This window comes from Gorilla gorilla, chromosome 3 (genome assembly GCF_029281585.2).
Source record: "Gorilla gorilla gorilla isolate KB3781 chromosome 3, NHGRI_mGorGor1-v2.1_pri, whole genome shotgun sequence".
Lineage (NCBI taxonomy): Eukaryota > Metazoa > Chordata > Mammalia > Primates > Hominidae > Gorilla > Gorilla gorilla.
Genome location: NC_073227.2, coordinates 96,828,624 through 96,849,072, shown reverse-complemented (window position 1 = coordinate 96,849,072; position 20,449 = coordinate 96,828,624). Strand labels below are relative to the sequence as shown.

Below are 20,449 nucleotides of genomic sequence, written 5' to 3'. Positions count from 1 at the left end.
AAGATACCCTAGATTTATATTATTTTCATCTTGAAAGAAAGAATAAAGGAGATGAACTAGCTTTCTGCAGCTGGGCATTACTCTCTGACCTATCTTGAATGGGCAGATTATCCACTACAGGGGATTTTGCTGTGCTTGAATGGGATCACAACGCAAAAGATCCTACAGTTTCCTTTCATATCAATTGCTCATTCTCTGAAGGGACATAACTAAGGATCAAGGTGTTTTTCCTCTGTCTCAAAAGCTACTACTGAAGCCCTCCTCTTAATCTTTAACCACTGTGATTATATAAAGAACGCTTTTATTGTTGTTATTCAACAGGTAACACCTCAGCATACACTATGGCAAAGTTCTTGGGTTTATTGATCTTTACAGGGATGTGATAATCTCCCACTAAGCTGCTAAAGCTAAAACCCTAGGAGTCATCCTCCTCGCCTTGCACCCCTGCACCCAAGCAGCCAGCCCATCACCAAGTCTACCTGCTGTACCTTCTGGATATTCAATGCACCACTTCCTTTCCTTCCCCTCCCACAGCTGTCATTCAGGCCCCCATTATTTTTCACCTGGACCAGCCTTTTCTCACTAGTTTCTTTTCCTTCAGACTTAACATCTTGAAAACCACCTCCCAAAATGCAGCCAGAATGGTCTTTCGTAAGCACAAGTCTGATTTTGTCACTACTCTGCCTTTTAATTATTTATTAATGTCCCATCACCTTTCTGGGTTCTGTTCAAACTCCTGAGCATCCTCACATACACTCTTTAGTCAAAGAATACTAAATACACTCAGACAGGGCTACCCCCTGCCCACATGGCCCCTTGTCAACCCAGAAAAAGACACCTCCTCCAGGTGGATACAGCTGCACCAGGGGGCGAAGCACGGGCTGAATTTTAGCCCCTGCTCCCCACTTCCTGGCCACCTCTACCCCATCTCCACCTTGTCTTTTAGCAGGTCACAAGTGTGCCATCAGCCCTGCAGCCCTGACTTAAGGTTCTCTTTGAGTACCTCTCTGTCTTTGTGTAAGCTACTTTGTCTAGCTAGAATGTCTTCACTCACTAAATCCATCTACCAAATGCCTGTTCATCTTTCCAAAGATCAAGACAATCATCCTCCTACAAGAAGCTTTCATCTTTTCTATGCTGCCAGAAAAGCTTCATCATAGCATGACTGTTATAATCATAGATTTTTCGGCCAGGTGTGGTGGCTTACGCCTGTAATCCCAGGACTTTTGGAGGCCGAGGTGGGCTGATCACGAGGTCAGGAGATCGAGACCATCCTGGCTAACACGGTGAAACCCCGTCTCTACTAAAAATACAAAAAATTAGCCAGGCGTGGTGGCAGGCGCCTGTAGTCCCAGCTACTCGGTAGGCTAAGGCAGGAGAATGCCCATGAACCCAGGAGGCAGAGCTTGCAGTGAGCAGAGATCGTGCCACTGCACCCCAGCCTGGGCAACAGAGCAAGACTCCATCTCAAAAAAAAAAAAAAAAAAAGTCATAGATTTTTCTCATCTACTTTCACCAGTAGATGCTGCATTCTCTGAAAGCAAGAACCTGGTCCTTCAGATTTGCATGCTCACAAAGCCTAGCACAGTGCCTGGGAGATTGTAGAAAAATAGTTGCTAAATGCCAAACAAATAAACACTGACTCTTGCTGTCTTAGCCTTGTCACCGTGTTAGATGGGAGGCTTTTGGTTCTCCCACACTCAGCAATTTGGAGATTACAACACGGGATCTGCTTCCTCAAGTTACATAATCCCTACTCAGATCGCTAGAAGCCAGATCTCATTTAGCAATTATTCCATTAACCTATGATTAAGAAGAATAAACATCTTGGATTTCAGCTTCCTGTCCTCTCTTGACAAGTTCACTAATAGATCTGTCACTGAACGTTTTGTCCTTCACTGGATCCTGCTCCTTTCTTTCATCTTCTCCTCCTCCCTGTCTTGTTCTACTTAACAAGAGCCATCCAGCTGGAGGGTGGGTGCGTGGGAATTTGTGGGACCCTCTACTCTCATAAATGTTTACATCACTTTCATAACAAAATAGTAAAAATAAACATTAAAAAAAGATCTATCCATACTTCCTGAATGACAGTCTCAATGTCTCATATTTCCACCTTCCAAGGGATTTTTCTCATGAGTCCACTTGGCCTGCCCCGATAGTCACATTGATTTTGTCTATGACTTCACTCTACTCTCCTAGTCACTCACTCCTCGAATCCTTTACTAATTTCCCACTGACAGGAAACCACAATTCTCTTCTCCTATTTAAGTCAGGCCAAAAGGAATACAGCCACCAGATTTAAACTCCCTGTCAAAGGCACTTGTATATCTGAAATAAAGTCATTTTATTTATGAAACATGTACTTGTCAGTAGGGTGGTCTCTTTTGCTGAGTCTCTTTAGGAAAGACTTGGCAGATATTACACCCTTTTATCAGAGACAGAGGTTACTGTCTCTCCGTTGCCGTCTATTCTAGGAGAACAGGTCCTGATCAAGCCCCAGTTGAAGGGGTGAGGCTAGACCAGCTCTTCCTCAGCTATAGGCAGAGCTGTTCATATTGCGGCTGGTGCGACCTGGTGCTGGGGCGAGGCTGAGAGTGTCAGGTGATAAGGCTCTAGAGCTGTGGGGCACATGGGGTAGAGCCCAGTGATGGCTCTGGGGTGAGCCAGGGCCACACACTAGTAGATGTAGGGGACAGAATCCCAGAAGCTTAGGAGAATGCTTCTGATGGGATTTTGTTATTGTTGTTGCAAATGACACAGTAACACTGAACCCACAGAGAAAATCAAGCAAAAATGGGAATTTCTTGAGAAGGCCAGGGGTGGAGATGGCCTCAGGGACTGGAAATTATTGTCAGGTTCTTCCTTGGGAGAGGCAGCATCTGTTGGAGTGTGTGTGTGTGTGTGTGTGTGTGTGTGTGTGTGTGTGTGTTTCTCTGTACCTATCTACCTACCTATACATCTAGACACAGTCATGCATTGCTGAATGATGGGGATATGTGACCAGAAATGCCTGATTGGGCAATTTCATCATACAAACATCATAGACAGTATTTACACAAACCTAGATGTTATACACAACATCTTTTGCTTTTCTTTTTAGAGACAGGGTCTTGCTCTGTTGCCCAGGCTGGAGTACGGTGGTATGATCACAGCTCACTGTAGCCTCTACCTCCCAGGCTCAAGCCATCCTCTTGCCTCTAACTCCCAAGTAGCTGGGATCATAGGCACAAGCCACCACACCTGGCTCTCTATTTTTTCATATGAAAATGTCCCAGCACATTACCGAATATCAAACATTTCCCCTACTTGATCTGCAGGGATAATATCAAGTACTGCATATCACTTCTGTGTATGCTCCATTATCAGTTTATGGAACCACTGTCATGCATGGGGTCCATCATTGACCCAAATTATTATGGGGTGCATGACAGTATATAGACAGAGAGAGCAAGGTGAAAAAAAAGACCTCACTTTTATCTTTGCAATAGGATTCAGTGTGTGTGCATGCGGGGGTAAAGTACACAGAAAACAACCACAGAGCAGAGAACTTCAGGTTTACCTTATCCCAGATTAACAACTGCAAGAGTTCTGCCTCCTCTTAGACTCCATGTACAAAAAGATAAAATTACAAAGAAACACTCTGATTTGCCTGGCTTAGACACTTGCTTATCTAAAACAGGCCCTCATAATTGTTTACTCAATGGTTACTGTCCCGTTTTACTCCACAAGTATAATTTTGATTCCATTGCAGCATCAGATAAAGATGTGCTCAGAAAGGCAGCTCCTTCATCACCCTAAGGGATTAACCATGCCTGGTCTATACTACTCTTGGTAATCTGACTCCCTGCCAGCTACTAGTGTAGGCAAGGATATAGGACATAAGCCTAACTAATGAGATCTGACTCCTAAAAAAACAGAGTTTGCAGGAGGATTTTTGAAAAAGTATTTCACATTCTTGATGAAATATACAAAACTAGAACTCCTTCCCTTGTTTGGACAAGACTCCGTGAGGACGTGATGCCTGGAGCTGCAGCAAACACCTTGCAACCATGAGGAACAAAGGTAAGGAAGAAAATCATCATGCTAAGGGTGGCAGAATGAAAATACAGACAAACCTGGAGCTTTGATGACATCACCATGCCATTAAATTAACCCTGGCACCATGTCTGTCAGAAAGCCAGTCTGCAGAGAGAGCAATGGAACTGATGTTCAAAGTCAGCTGAAATGAACAACTATGCAATCCAAAAAGAAAGTGAATAGCTGCCTACTTTCTAAATAATAATAAGAGTTAATGGTTACTGAGTTCCTATTATGTGTCAGGCAGTGTTCCAAGTGCTTTATATGTATTATCTCACTGAAACTACACAACAACACAACAAGGTAGAAACTTTGATTATTCCCTCTTTTTAGACAAGTAAATGAGGTTCAGAAATATGAGGTAACTTATCCAAGGTCACAAATTCAGCAATGCCAAGGTTGGAACTCACACGCAGGCCTTCTGACTCTAAGAGCTTTTCACCACTAGGTTAATGTTGAGGTGTTCCTGGCTTCCTATAGTTGGATTTCACAAGCTTCCTTCATATCTTGATATCTTCATCTCTTTTTATTTGAGTTGGTCTTAGTGGGTTTATGTTCAATACACCCAAATGTTCCCTTAGATACTGGCATTGTCAAGATTCAGGCTTCTTTTCTCTACTCCATAACAAATCTGTGAGTCTCAATGTCCATTTGTTAAATGCACCAAATCCAGATTTGCACTGATATAGTGGAATTCATGGTGTTCCAATGGTTCCCTGTTCCCTCCCCAATTGTCACATAGCAGGTGTTAGTCTGACATCAGGGTCCTTTGGAGCTACACTTCCAATGCAATGTGATTTATTAATTAAACTATGAATGAGTACCTAACAAGGGATGAAATTGTTGACACTGGTTCAAACACTGTAATTGTCCCATGATGTCCTCACCTCTAATTTTATGTTTTTTAACTTTTCAAAGTTAAAGTTTTTATGTAAGTGACATCCTGCGATTACATACATCTCTGTGACTCTTGAGACTAGGATGGCATTTCTATGGCCTTACTATTGTTTATTCATGTCACACCCTCACTCCCTCACTCAGTCAACAAATATTTGAGTATCTGCATGCACCAGGCGCTACACTAGGCACTGGTATCAATAGGTTATGTTCTCTGCCCTCACAGAGGGCAATAAAGAGTAATAATATGCCATATCAGTTTTCCCTCTGAATCAACAGGAGAGCTACAACAAATAAAAAGAGCACATAGGATTAGACATTTTGTGGATGAGAAATCCAGTGTAGCAGCTAAGAGCACAGACTCTGTTGACAGATGACCTGGGTTCAAGTCCCTGTCACTGTGAGACTTTGGATTAGTTCCCTGTATCTCAATTGTTTAACCTGTTAAATGGGAACAAAAACTGTAGCTCTGTCATTGGGTTAAGAGAGAGAGCATTTTTGCAAATCACTGAGAATGTAATAAGTACTACAGAAATGTTTTTCCAAAAGAAAAAACAGCTCCAGTCCACTCTGCCCACTGATCATAACCGAGCAACCTGGCAGCCAGCGGTAGCGATGTGACAACATTGGAAACTGCAAACAGGAACACAGCATCATCGGTGTTGGGAACTGGGGTTCCGGGCACCAGAACCAGGGTGACACTGCAAGAAGATGACTCCCCTAGCCACTGCCCCTAAGTGAAATAGGGCTTCTACAATCAGTTGCTTCTGGCTCTCAGAATTCCTAAACTAAGGCATCAGTTAAAGAGAATTTAAGGTGACTTTTCCTGAAGAATTTGGTTTTTAATAAGCAGATCTTGGAAGGATGAAGCAGAAGCACAAATTTGGAAGGGATCTTAGAAGTCAAGCTCTCACCCAAATTTTTAAAAAGAGTTTACATTGCTAGTAATTAGAGGAATGCCATAAAGATTACTGATTTACAACTAAAAATATACAACACATGTCATCAAAAATAGTGGAACTTGTAAAGCCAAAATATTAGAACTTGACCAACTAAATAAATAACAGGGCCAGTCATCGTGGGTGGTTTTATCATTCTTTCAGATTTATATTAAATTATATCATCTGTGTTCTTTACTGTCTTTGGGTTGAAGAGGTAAAAACATGGTACCTTTCTGGGTCATTAATTACATGATCTCTGGTAGGATCCCAAATCCTCTAGGGGTTATTTCTTAACCCCAAATGGGTTCTTTTAGTATGTCGTGTGGATAAACTCAAACCTCTCTGACTATTGATTGATTAATCAGCCTCTCCTGAAGCATTTCCAATGATGAAGGTGCACATTTTTAGACAGATCTTTTCATTCATTCAGCATCTCTAGTTATCATCAATAATTCCTTTTGTTGCTCCCAAATCGCTTATGGTGGTTCTAGAGCAAGAATATCCCTGACTCTAAATGATGGTCTTCATATGCTTGGAGAAAAGGATTCCCTGTCTTGTTCTAATTTCCTGAGCTAGTCATCACTCGACATAAGTTATGACCCAAGTCCCTCAGGTTCAAAGGAGATCAGCATAATCTAGACATTCAAAGGGGTGTCCAGGAAGATCATTTTAAGAAAGGGTCCCTGAAGTGCCTCGAAAGGTAATCTTGCTTCTGGACTGTGGGGAGAAGAAAAGCACATTGACTCCTTATTTTCATTATATCTGCAATATGCTCCTCCCTACCTCGAATCCTGCTGCCTAGAAAAGGGAATTGATATCAGAACTCAAACATGAGTACGTTGTGAGATCATGCGAATTCAGTGGAATTCAATAAGACTTTTGTAGCTGAAATTGGAAGCAAATGTCTCAAAATACACCTGTCCCTAGAGAGCATGGACTTGGTACTTTCAAAATGGAAACAACGATTTAGCTTAATCAGGGCCAATTTTTTAAAAGCAAGCTTTTTTTCTCTGTATGTGTGACGATATAGACTTGGAACCTTCTTAGCTGATAGAATTTAATATTTAAGAGGCCAAGGTTGGGAGTTTAATTCTCATAAGAAACAATTAACTTTGATCAGAACAAAGCTCTGTGCTGTGTGCTCACATCATTCCATCCTTAAATCCTAGACTACGTAGTGGTAATAATAAGCAAATGGATGACAGCTAAAAAGTACAGAAGATTTTCTGTGTGCTAGGCACTCTATAGAAGGCTTTACACAAATTATTTCATTTAATGCTCACAACTGCTCTGTGAAGCAAGTTCTCCTAGGATTTTTTCAGAGTAAAAGCTAACTGCCTCCCAGTGACCCACTGTCTCTCTGCCCCGCCACATTCTGCTCCACCCACACTGGCCTCCCAGCTCTTTCCCAAACACGTTTGCCCCAGGGCCTTTGCATATTCTCTTCTCTCTGTCAGCAATGCTCCCTAGGTAACCTTCAAGGCTCATTTTTTCCCCTCTTTCAAGTTTTCTTTTAAATATCATCTTCTTAGCAGGTCCTTCCACCACCCCCTAGAAAATTGCAATACCCTCTCTGCCATTATATGATGTACTTCTCTGCTTTATGTATTTTCCATAGCAGTTATCATTTTCTAGCCTATAATACAATTGACTTATTTGTGTGTTATCTAACTTGTTACCTGTGTCACTTGACTAGAATGTGTGCCAGATTTTTTGTCTACTTTTATTCACAGCTCCAAACTCGGTACCTAGAAACCCAGCTGATACATGGTAGGCACTTCCTAAATATGTGGTGGTTATATTTTATATGGGAGGCAATATGCATAAAGAGGGTATGAGTCAGGCCTTTATAGAAAGAAAAACGTCATTAGGAACCTGTGTTTCAGAAACAAAACTTGAAGTACATATCTCTTTCTGGGTAGGTTGGCGCCATTACTAAGGGCAATGTAATAGATCTAAATAACACGTAAGTAGAGGTTGGTGCCATTACTAAGGGCAATGTATTACATCTGAATAATATATAAGTAGCAATACACACTACCAATCAAGAATATAAAGAAGTATTCCAAGTGTGTTGCATATTCAGGAATTATGTAATAATAGTCAAAAATCACTTGGAATATTTTGCGACTCTTCTGGGAAATTTCATGTCACAAAACTTGAGGGAAATGTGCCAAACTAAAAAGTGAAGGAGATCTAAAAGTTCTCATGAAAATGTTTTCCCAGGGTTGTGCCACAGCAAGAATGACAGTGTATAATACTTCTTTATAGACGCCATTCAGATTCAAGGATCTTTTCCCAAGTTCCTTTTAGGTGATTATATTTAACCTCCTTAACAATGCAGGAATCAGATTTGCAGATGAGGCACTGTGCTCTGACAGGCCGTGTGCCTTCCTGAAATAGCCTGGTAAGCGGTACAATGCGGAACAGAATAGAATTCTTTTGTCTCTGTCTGGCATGCCTGCCCAGGCTTCATGTATTTATCATTTTACAGTATCTTCTATCCTGAGGAAAAACCTCAGTTTTTGTAAATGACTAACTTAATGTCTCATCAATGAAAAAATATAGAACTATAATTATTACTTTCCCTACCTCTTTTTCTGAGGTCAGCTGTTGCACAGATTCGAGATTCATACCGGAGGGCATACATCATCATGGTAAAATTAGTGTCTTTGTCTGAAGTTCATTTCACTAACTAAATAGCCAGGCATATAAAGCTCACATTATTACAGAGGGGGAAAAAATGCAGCTGCTGACAGGATCGCTAAGAACAACAAATACCAAGAAAATCTCAAAAAAACTGACCACTTTTTTCCTAACCATATTTTTGCTGACTATTTTCTCCACAGCCTTGGAAACTTGTTTTCACCTCCATTCTTTTCCAAAAAATGAATTCTACCCCGGGGGAGAAAAAAAAAATTAAGACCTCAACACCAAGTACAAATTGCTCATTTAAAGAACAGGAATGAAGGATGCGGGGGCTTTTCTTCCTTAAAAGCTCATCACTGTGTAGAAAAAATCTGAATGCTGTCCTGATTCTTCTTGAGCAGTGGAGCAGTTTTTTGGTTTTGTGTGAGTTAATTTTAATTAAAAAAAAAAAAAAAAAAGCACCATTCTTGAGAAGCTGTTGCTATGAGACTTCCTGGGCCACAACAGATGGCCACAAGAGCAGTTCTCAGGCCTGAGCTCGGAGCTCTGAGGCCTCCACTCAGGCATACCATTAACATTCCTGAAATACCTTCGGAGGCAATGCAGGCCAGCCACCTTCAGACGGCTCACCCACAACTGGCCTCCCTGGTCAAGGGGCCAGGGTTGAAATTTGTTATAAACTAAATGATCAGGTCTTTCCAGGAAAAAGCCAGAGGAGAGAGGGTGCTGTCCTCAATTTAGGCTTCAGGAAAACTTTACCAGCAACCCGCTGGGGTTTTGAGTTGTTCAGGTGAGCACACACCCAATTCATTTCATTGTTTTAATGCTCTCTCTTTCAGTCACAGAGTGATCCAGTTAAGAGAACCAGCATATTTTTGGCCTGAAGCATTTTAGTGCCCAGAGAGAACTGCTCAGGGAAAGGTTTAAGGATCCCTGATTTCCGTTTTGACAGAAAGACAAAAAGGGAAGGAGAACCGCATGGTATTTGAGGTTCTAATTTCTCACTAACTTCTTGGTAGTGTCGGACAAATTCTTCCATTTCATTCTTTTTCTCTCTCTCTTCCACACTAGGATAATGATATATGACCTACCTCAGATGGAAGAACTAATGATCCATGATTAATAAACAACTGAGAAATAAATGCATAAGTATCAGGTCACTGAGACCGTGCCTCCACTGCTGTGAGAGTAAAGATAAGGGAAGAACTTGGAGATTCCCTTCAGAGGCCGATTGCTGGGAACCCCGCCCCTGGAGGGCTGATGGGCAATGTGGAACACATGTTTTAGTGGGCAGAGTCTACTGGTAGCTCTACTGCTCACTAGGGAGCTTTGGTACTTGGAAAAAACCAAGTGTTTCTGAGCAGCCATAGCTTCCCAGGGTGGGGCTCATTTACATTCCAACACCAGAGTTTTTGCTTTAAAGCCAGGCTTCCAGTGCAGAAGCAAAGTCCTCCTTCAGTGACTGATGCCAGGAGTCTCTTTTTTTTTTTTTTTTTTTTTTTTTTTGAGACAGAGTTTAACTCTTATCACCCAGGCTGGAGTGCAATAGCACAATCTCAGCTCACTGCAACCTCCGCCTTCTGGGTTCAAGCGATTCTCCTGCCTCAGCCTCCCGAGTAGCTGGGATTACAGGCGTGCGCCACCATGCCTGGCTAATTTTGTATTTTTAGTAGAGACAGGGTTTCTCCATGTTGGTCAGGCTGGTCTCAAACTCTCGACCTCAGGTGATCTGCCCACCTTGGCCTCCCAAAGTGCTGGGATTACAGGCGCCAGCCACCGTACCCAGCTAGGAGTCTCTTGATCACTTGTGGAACATCACTCATTCTATCAGTTTTGGTTCACACAAGTTTGTTGAGAGCTTTTATCTCAATGGGATCAGATGATATGCCACCCATACCGCTCTGCGGCTATCATTTGGGTTTCACTTTTTAAACCAGTCAGTCCAACTAAGAAGCAAAATTGTGTGAGACAGCTTAGGTTCATGCCTTCCAAAATCATCCATTTGTATGAAAGTATACCTTCCCACCCGTCACCAAAATGTGATCATTAAGACTGCTGGGGATTTTTTTTTGTTTGTTTGTTTTCTAAAAAACATGCCTTTTAGGGGTTTGGCTTAACAAGGAGTGCTACCTTTTCCCTGTTAACCAGCGACATTTTAATGAAGTCATCTATGGAGGGGTGGAGGTGAGGAAGCTGTTTCTTTTTCCGTGTGTCTAGGGCTACCCAAACTCAGCTTGTTTGTCTGCTCCCTATGGCCAGAGCACATTGAGCTAAGGGAGGTCTTCACCCAGCTTCTCAGCTTCTGAACCTACAGGCCTCCCCAACCCCAGGAAAAGTCAGGGGCCAAGGCTGGACACTGTGGGGAGAAGGGGAGAGAGACAGAAACAGAGAGAGGAAGGTGTCTGATGTTTGCAACCTTCCATTTGCAGATCTGAACCTTCCAAGCAGAGCCAAGGGGGTGCACAGCATGTGTCTAGGAGGGGGAGGCTGCGTGGCTTTCTTGTGCCCCATTGTGTATTGTGCTGTCCACAGCACCAGTAGGGACCCTCACCAGACAGCAGTCAGGGAGCCTGGCAGGCATTCCACAGTTCCTGGAAGGAGGCTTTTAAAAATGGTCACTCGGGAAACAATAAACTTAAGATACTTAATCCCCTTGCCCTCCAATCTAACTCTCTAATGATATTGTTTTTGGAATAAAATATCTATTTATCATAGTTATTAATGAATGTGTTATATTACATATTTGGAGTGCCCTGGTACTCTGCAGACCTGAACAAGGGCTTTCTACACTCTTAATACGAAACGTGGGGTTTGTGACTTTGTTTACTTTTAAGTATTGTTAAGAAGTTTTTCAACCAGCTCTCTCCTCTTCCTTTCTGTACCTTTTTAGGATACTGGGGTTTTTATGGAAGACAATGATTAGGGCTAAGATTAGGGAATAAGATGAGGGTATTTATCCCTCTCCATTCAAAAAATGACTTATACTTAACTCAGGAAATTACCTTTGATTTATATATTCTCTAGGTTGTAATTCACAAGCGAAGGTAGATTTTTGAAATATAAAAATGTTCAATATCTATTTAGCTTTCCAATGTTCATTTCTCTTTAACTGCTTCAACATTTATAAATTCACTTTGTGTCTACCTACCTATGGATCCATATTTTAAAATCACTTGCATATACACTATATTTTTAAGTGATTGCTGTAGACTTGTGTGATGATCATATTTCATCTGATGGGTAATGCCATTTCTGGTGCTTTTATTCATCAAAGCAGTAATTTTTATGTTTATATTAAATGTCACTAATGTGTTATTTTATTATAGGAAAATGTTTTTATAAAGACACTTTACCTAACTGCTGAAAAAAATGGAAAACTCCAACTGGCTGTAATCATTGGAAGGAAAAAACACACTTGAGGATGATTAGCACAGATTTTGAATGACCTGTTTGCCCTATTGCTGTTTATCACTTGAACAGAATCATTGAGAACGGGTAAACACCTTCCTTTCATGAAGGTGTTTACATCCTTGAAATTAATGAGGTGGGAAAAGTAGTCTCAGAACCTCTTTAGATTTATAAAGAGAACTTTACCCATTTTCAGAATGTTTTCAACGAAAAACATGTAAATCCAAGGGAAAATTACTTTCCTTCCTATCACAACAAAGCAGACAGGGTGAAAACACTAGTCCCAAACCACCAGTCTTTTTTATCAATCTTCAATTATTAAATCCTCAAGTTACAAATATGGTGACAGCAACCCCAGAGAAAAGACAGGATGGTCCCTGAAGTATGTGTCAATTGATTTACAAGTAAAATGAAATCAGAGCATAGTTAAGGATTAATCAGAATCACACAGAATCACGTTCTTAAGCATCTCAACTGTTGCTTAAATGTAGGTGCTTGCATTTATAATCCGACCTTCTCTGAAACATAAAGGATGAGAAGAGGGAGCCAACCAATCAATACAATCCAATTTTGCTGTTGAAGTGCAATTCATTGATTCACCCATGTTGAACAAACCTAAAAAAGAAAAGCTGCCTTCATATCCCAAATAAGAAAGTTAAAGATAGCTTTAAAAATAAGTTATAATTAAAATTAGGCTGTAAATCCTGAGGTTGCATGATTGGAGGGAGCCAAGATGTTCAGGCTGACTTGGTCTTATTATGCAAGTTAGCATATATATTTGTTGGCCTTAACTAAAAGTTACTTTACTCTGTTATCACTTGAGCTTCTCATCAAATAGGAAAAAGTGCCCGTTGCCTGAGAGGACTAGAGTCATTTGTCAAGCTCTCTCCTCCCCATGTACATCTTTCTTTATTCTTTCACATTATTTTGTCAGCATATCTGACAGCCCAAAACCTTGGTGATTTCATCACAAAGGCCTAACTTGAACAACTTCCCTACCTCTCTTTAGTTTACCTTCCCAATGCTGGCATTTCTGCCACCATCGACGGAGAAATAACGTCATCGAGAAATCGCTGGTTTAAAATGGACTTACCTTAAGGAAGTCTATGCCCAGGCAGGTCCATTGTCCTCAGTTATCTGTTGGTCATTTCTGTCCTGCGTGACACTGGGCCAAGGCTGGCCCACCGCGGGGGCTTGGTGGCTTGGGGGAGGTGGCCTAGAGGCACGGTTCTGGCCCAGGAAGGATCCGCAGGAGCCAGCCCGAGGAAGACAGAGCTGAGACACAGGTGTCTGACACCACAGACGCACCTCCGCTGGGAACCTGGGCTGCCCTGATTAGCCAAACACAAAAGGCAGTTTGAATGACTGCCTCCTCCCGGCCAATCGCCGGCCGCCTGCCTGACAGGAGCTGGCCCGCTGATGTAAGGGGAAGTCCACTCGGCCAGAACCTGAGAACCGGTTTCCACCGCGCTGGCACGCCGACTCCGGCGTGCATTCCCGCCGCCACTCGCAGGAGCTGCCTGTCGTGCTGTGGTGTCCTGCCCGTCCCCAACAAGTGTCGCTCTACGGTCCTCTGACTCATAAACACGACGTGCTGTGAAGACCATTAAAGCGAAGGTAAAGAAGAACACAGCGTCGGCAGCTTTATCTGCCCTTCCTCCCAGCCCTGGCCAGTCGGGCTTCTTTGTAGCTAATTAAGTTCAATTTTTAATTAGCTATGTTTTTTGCAAGCAACAGTTTCTTCCAGACACTGGGAGAAGAGGCAGGAACAATAAAGAAAGATCTTTCTACAGTCATTGTTCTCAACAATGAAATTCAGTATTATAAAAATCACCACAGACATAAAAATAGATCATTTATAATAAAGATGCTGCTCATAAAAAAAGACAAAACAACAACACCACATTGCATCTTAAAATTCAGCACAGTGGGGTGCGATGCAGCCCGCCTTTGTAGATGAAATCATAACAGGTTTCCAAAACTCCATCCAGTTAGAGACTTTACTTAAATCTATCATCTGAGGCCCTGAAACCGCAATCCTTCGCAGCTGTATGGATAAGTAGTGCTTGATTCAAGTTTGGTATTTGCCCCAGACTGTAGGGGTCAGCTTAACAGTAACCATAGACACAAAGAGAGAGAGAAAGAGAAAAGGAACAGCACACACAGAAAGAAAATGGGACTCCAGGAGTGTCTGAGTTTATGGGTATGTAAATGTATTTTCCTTAGAGCCATCATGATGGGAAAATAATTATAGAATACACAGACAATTTATAAATTTCCTTGCAAAAGAATTTGAACAAGATTTGCAGGTTATTTTTAGGCACAGAAAGAAGAGAGAAAGGGAGCATGCTCCCCTCCCCACACACACAGAATTCTGAATTCACAGTGGCATTATTTTCTACCAGCAGTAGTAATCATTCCAAACACCAACAAAGTCTGAAGCATCCTCAAAGTTATCATTGCATTTCAAAGGTGGTCCTAATTTTATTGAAAGATTGTTCCTGTATTAACTAGAATGTCTGTCTCTCTAGAATGTTCCACTTGAATTCCAGAGTTATTTATGTCTCTATAATGTGAAATCTAAGGAAATGAAATTGAGGCAAATGTGGGATAGGAATGGGGTGGGGCACAGAATCATCTTTCAAAAGAAGAGAAGCCTCCCACTAGATCTGGCATCATAGATGCATTCGTTCAAAAGCAGCCTCCTTTTTTCTTAGGAAAGCACTGTTCTTATCCCAGCTTTATGTTTTCCTCTCCCCACCATGCAACCTCCCCAAAACACCACCACAGAGTGGAATTTCCTTCCATCATAGGCTACTCCCAGCAAGCCAGAGTTCAAGAGCAACCAGGCCATGCAATTCATTTTGAATATGTCAAATTTAACAACCTCCTGCTGCAGACCAGAGCTCATCTCCACTATGCGGAATGACAAATGGTCATGTTTGACATTTGTTTATCACAATCAGCCGGCTAGTATGGGAACACCATTCCTGAAAAGACCAGAACATTCACAGTAGTTTAAAGGAGCCAGGAGTGGACTCATTTGTGTCACCAGTCACTTCCTCATAGTCCAGCTCTGTCCAATTTAAGCTCATTTCAGATCCACTCTGCTCCAGATTCTCTGTGACAACATCCTCAACAGGTTGTTGGCTCAGGGAACTGTGTATATTGCATACACAGTCCTCATGGATGTTATGTTGTTACAGTAAAAGAAATCTATGTGACTCTTTTTTTTTTTTTTTTTTTTTTTTTTTGAGATGCAGTCTTGCTCTGTCGCCAGGCTGGAGTGCAGTGGTGCAATCTCAGCTCACTGCAACCTCTGCCTCCCGGATACAAGAGATTCTCCTGCCTCAGCCTCCCAAGTAGCTGGGATTACAGGCATGTGCCACCACGCCTGGCTAATTTTTTATTTTTTTTTAGTAGAGATGGGGTTTCACCGTGTTGGCCAGACTGGTTTTGAACTCCTGACCTCAGGTGATCTGCCCGCCTCAGCCTCCCAAAGTGCTGGGATTATAGGCGTGAGCCGCCACACCCAGCCTCTATGTCACTCTTTAGGGAAATTAAAACAAGGAAAAGTTAAAAGCAATTAAATCACCTGTCCTTTCACAAATTATGAGATGAATAAGGAAAGCATTGATATTTACAAAGAATGGATGCCTATTAGTAATACTAGATTGAACCATATGAAATTGCCAATATTTGATCATTTTTGGTCCACTACAATAGAAATTTCATGTGGTTCCAACCTACAGCTGACCCATAGTTAGTAGTTACTACGTGTGAGTGTTTACCATGTTACATTCTCTAATCATCACCACAATTCTATAAGGTAAATATTACAATTATTACTCCAACTTTACAGATGTGGAAACTGAGTCTTCGAGAAGTAACTTGTTGAACATTTTACAGCCAGCAAGCAGCAGATCTGGAATGCACACCTAAGCAATCTGACCACAGAGCCCATGTTCTGAACCACCACCCTCTGAGATAAAGGCTTTGCATTCACCAGCTTTGTGATTGCAGGCAAATAATTCAGCTTTTCCAAGCGTCAGTTTTCTCTCCTCTGAAATGGGTACCTATCTGATGTGAGGACTGAAGGTGATGCTATGAAAAAGCACTTAGCATAGTGCTTGGTCTACAGGAAGAGCTCTAATGTTACCCAGTTGTGGTGGTATGGGCTGGATGGTCGCTCTTCCTACCTTCATCATGACCTGAGGTGAGAGCATAGAGCACAACCTTTCACCCTTGGGTGGTTGGGTGGCCACTCATGGACAGAAGGATGGTGAGCTCAGGGGTCCTCAAGTCTGGAGATGATGCCGTCCTGAGTCAGTGCAGGCGACTCTGGTGCATAGGATGTTCTTTACACTGGAATGTGCACCAGCTCCCCTCATTTAGAAGGAAGACCATCCACACCATGCTGCTCCCCCAGCCCAGGTAAGACCTGCCCACAGCCCCATCTTGTATTTCCTCCTTTCTCTACATCTGAGTTCTAGAGAGCATTCAGACTCAGCTGTGATCAAAAACAAACGCATCTGTTCCTCATGTGGAATGCTCTGACAAACATCTTGACTTCTCACTTTCTACCTGCCCAGATTCTTTGGCAATCACTTGCAGAGGGTTAGGCCATTCTTGTTGGAAGGAGTAATGATGATCTAATCTGGAAGCAGTGCTGTGGACCCCGCTGCACACTGGACCAGAAGGGAGGGGACTTTGCTTTCCCTTCTGGCTCTGCCACTGATTAGCACGTGACCTTGAACATGTTACTTATTGTCTAAGGCTCTGTTCCTCATCTTTGGAGGAGGCCTCTGGTCCAGAACATCACTCAGTGTCTTCCTAGTCCTAATATTTGTGGTGAAGAGAGGATAAAAAGGAATAAACTAGATGAGTGTTTGAATATGGTGCTTTCATTTTTTTCTCTCAAAGCTAGTAGCTCATCTACTCAAGCACATCCTGTTTTCTCCTAATTGCCATTTTCTAAGCCCAGGGCAGGAGAGTTTTATGTTACTCTGTTGATGAACTGCAGACCAAGATGAATAGCCTTGATTTCTGAACACCAGATTTCCGCTGGTATTTTTCCTTAATGATTTGCACATGGCCTTGTGAGGTGCTTGTTTGGGATCAGAGATGAAGGTCTATGGTGGGAAAGCTGCACAAAATAATGAAGACTGTGGTTTCTTTGCTCATTTTTTTTTTTTTTTTAATTTCTGGGTCTGTCCATAACAGTTAAACTATTCTCTAGGTGTTGTAAGGTAGATTGATTTTCTGTGTAAGGTAGGTTTAAATGCCTGGAGGGCATAGCCATTTAAACTCCCAGGAGGAACTTAGGAAATTTATGAATGGGGGAGCTAGAAACAGTCTCTTGAACTCTTGGTCTGGTTTTCTTTTCTAAGAGCACTCACCAACTTCTAACACACTGTTTCATTTACATATGTATTGTGTTTGTTATTTACTGCTTCTGCTCACAAGAATGTCAGCTCCATGAGACAGAGGTGTTTGATTTTTATCATGGCTGAGTTCCAAACACCTAGAGCAATGGCTGGCATTTATTAGGTGCTTAATAAATAAACTTTACAAAATATGCAAAAGATTCAGGTAGAACAGGTGTCCTGTACATCTCACTTTTGGAAGTCACACTGCATCTTTAGAAGGAAGAGTGATTGTAGAATAAATCTCAATGGTGAGGGTAGAGACCAGGTCCAAGATGATGATGATGTGTTAGACAGTAAATGAACTTCGTGGGGTTCACGATTAGTTTAGCCCAACTCGGCAAATTCCCACATACAGGTTTCAGGTTGAAAGAAAACTGGGCAGTGAGCCTAGATAGAAACTCAGTAAGCTCAGTTTCTCCCTTCTAGCCCATTTTCATTTAATTTCCTGGGAAATTGTATTTGTTGAACTCCAAGTACGTCTGAAAGAGTCAGATCCTTGAAAATGCTGTAAGGGAAGCAGACACACAGCAGCTGAGCCCAATGCTCATTTTGCACTCAGGCAATCATTTTTTATCCCAGGCTGATGACACCATAACTTTAACAATTTTGATGAGATAATGGCTCCAGGCTTCTTAGTATCATAAAAGATGTCAGTTAAGTCCAAAGTATTATATACAATGCCTGTCCAGTGTAATAACTGTAGAACATAAACCACTTATGATACAGCAATCGAAAGGCACACAAATGAAAATGACTGGAATTACAGATGAGAATCAACACATTTTTTCAATTTAATTTTGCTTCTTTTCTACTGGCCTAAAGTAATCATATCCCCCTGTTCTTTTTTCTCTCTTTCCACATTCTTTAATTCTTTGGGGAAACCAAGGTATTTCTTCACAAGAATGTTACTGGCCAGAAGGTAGCAATTAAAGGCATTGAACTCAATCATCCCTTCAAAGTCCCAACATCCCAGACAGGGAAAACCAAGTTACCATTTAGTGCTAAGAATAGCAGGTAAAAGAGTTACATTTGGGTTCACAATTTATTCTTAGGAATGAAAAAAAAAAAGCCTCTTGGAGAAAAATCATTTTGGAACACAAACTAGCATTATTAATGATCCATTTCAATCTCTGGGACAATTCCACAGCTAATATAAAGAATAAATAAGGCACGTTGTGCACATGTACCCTAAAACTTAAAGTATAATAAAAAAAAAGAATAAGGTGGAAAGGTAGAAGCACATATCAGTTACATTTATATACTTACATATGTACTTAGTAGAGTGTTTACTAGGCATCAGGCAGGATATTAAATACTTTACATATTTTGTTTTAACTCTCTCAACCACTCCACTAGGGAGGTACTGTTATTATCACCATTTCCCAGCTGGAGAATCTCAAGCACAGAGAGATTAAAAACTTGCCCAAAGTTGGTGGGGTACAGTGGCTCACGCCTGTAATCCCAGCACTTTGGGAGGCCGAGGCCGGCAGATCACCTGAGGTCAGGTGTTCGAGACCAGCCTGACCAACATGGAGAAACCCCGTCTCTACTAAAAATACAAAATTAGCCAGGTGTGGTGGCGCATGCCTGTATTCCCAGCTACTCGGGAGGCTGAGGCAGAAGCTGCAGTGAGCCAAGATCATGCCGTTACACTCCAGCCTGGGCAACAAGAGCGAAACTCCATCTCAAAAAAAAAAAAAAAAGAACTCGCCCAAGGTCACAAAACAAGTGGTAGTAATAGGATTTGAAGCCAGGTAACCTGATTTCAAGTTATATGCTCTTAAACACTACTGCACATATTGGATTTACGGCAACTTCGGAATGGGACATAGATGGCATGTATGATGCTTAGCAGCTTTGGGTATTTTTCCAGGTAGCAGAATTCTCCTTAGTGAGGATATGCCACGCCTCCCCCAGCCAGATATCAGCAGAGGGGATCAGTTGAATGGCACCAGCCAGCAGTAACAAGAGAGGTTGTCAAGCAATTAGCCTGATGATAATTTGGTATAATAAAACCTGCTTCAAATCATGATTTAAACTGACAGTGAAGAGAACATTTTTCCTTTCGCTTTCCTAACCCTGCATCTTGTGCTATGGTAGAAAAGGACGGTTTGAATCACAGTGGGACTAACAAACCCATGTGCCATGAAAAGAAATATGACAGGAGATACGTACAAACAAGCAGTCAGCACATGATGTGGGGTTTTTCATTCACTCAACAAGCATTTCATGAATGCTTGCCGTGGACTGGAGAGATCAAAGAGTAAGACAAAACGATTCTCTTCCCCAGTTTAGGATTAAAAATCATCAACCAGTTCTTCATTGGAAAAGATAACTTTGTCAGTTGGCTGGAGATGAAGAAGAAAACTGGCCAACCAGTGTTTGTGTTACAAGGCTGGCAAACTCAAATGCTGACTAGACCAGGCAGGTGGAGTAAATGAGCAAAGCAACAGGTGTAGGATCACAGGAAACAGTGGGGCCCCAAGGCAAACTGGAGAGAGAATGCCTCATTAGACGTGGAAGCATGCAGCTCCAGCTCACTGCTGCCAGATGTCTGACTTCTCCACAAGCCAGAAATCCAGATTATGCAAAACTTCCAGATTTTTAATGTGGATTAAACAAACATCTGTAGACCGAGTACTTGTGTAAGTTTGTTTGTTTGTTTGTTTATTTATTTATTTATTATTTTTGAGACAGAGTCTCACTCTGTTGCCCAGGCTGGAGTGCAGTGGCACGATCTCGGCTCACTGCAAGCTCAGTCTCCCGGGTTCACACCATTCTCCTGCCTCAGCCTCCCGAGTAGCTGGGACTACAGGCGCCTGCCACCACGCCCAGCTAATTTTTTGTATTTTTAGTAGAGACGGGGTTTCACCGTGTTAGCCAGGATGGTCTCGATCTCTTGACCTCGTGATCTGCCCACCTTGGCCTCCCAAAGTGCTGGGATTACAGGCATGAGCCACCGCGCCCAGCCTGTTTATTTATTTTTTAAGACACTCTGTCGCCCAGGCTGGAGAGCAGTGGCACGACCACGACTCATGCATCCTTGAC

At 42.1% G+C, this 20,449-nt stretch overlaps 1 protein-coding gene across 2 annotated transcripts in view; it reads right to left on the bottom strand.

The window, feature by feature from the left end:
- SHROOM3 (shroom family member 3) overlaps nucleotides 1-20,449 on the bottom strand; it is a 349,443-nt gene that overhangs the window by 184,871 nt on the left and 144,123 nt on the right. The window contains exon 1 of one of the 2 annotated variants that reach the window (XM_055384546.2): nucleotides 13,066-13,564. The exons of the other annotated variant lie outside the window; for it this stretch is intronic. The gene's annotated coding sequence lies outside the window, so the exon portion shown is untranslated. Of the gene's footprint in view, nucleotides 1-13,065; nucleotides 13,565-20,449 lie in introns of those variants that run through there. 2 annotated transcript variants of the gene reach the window in all.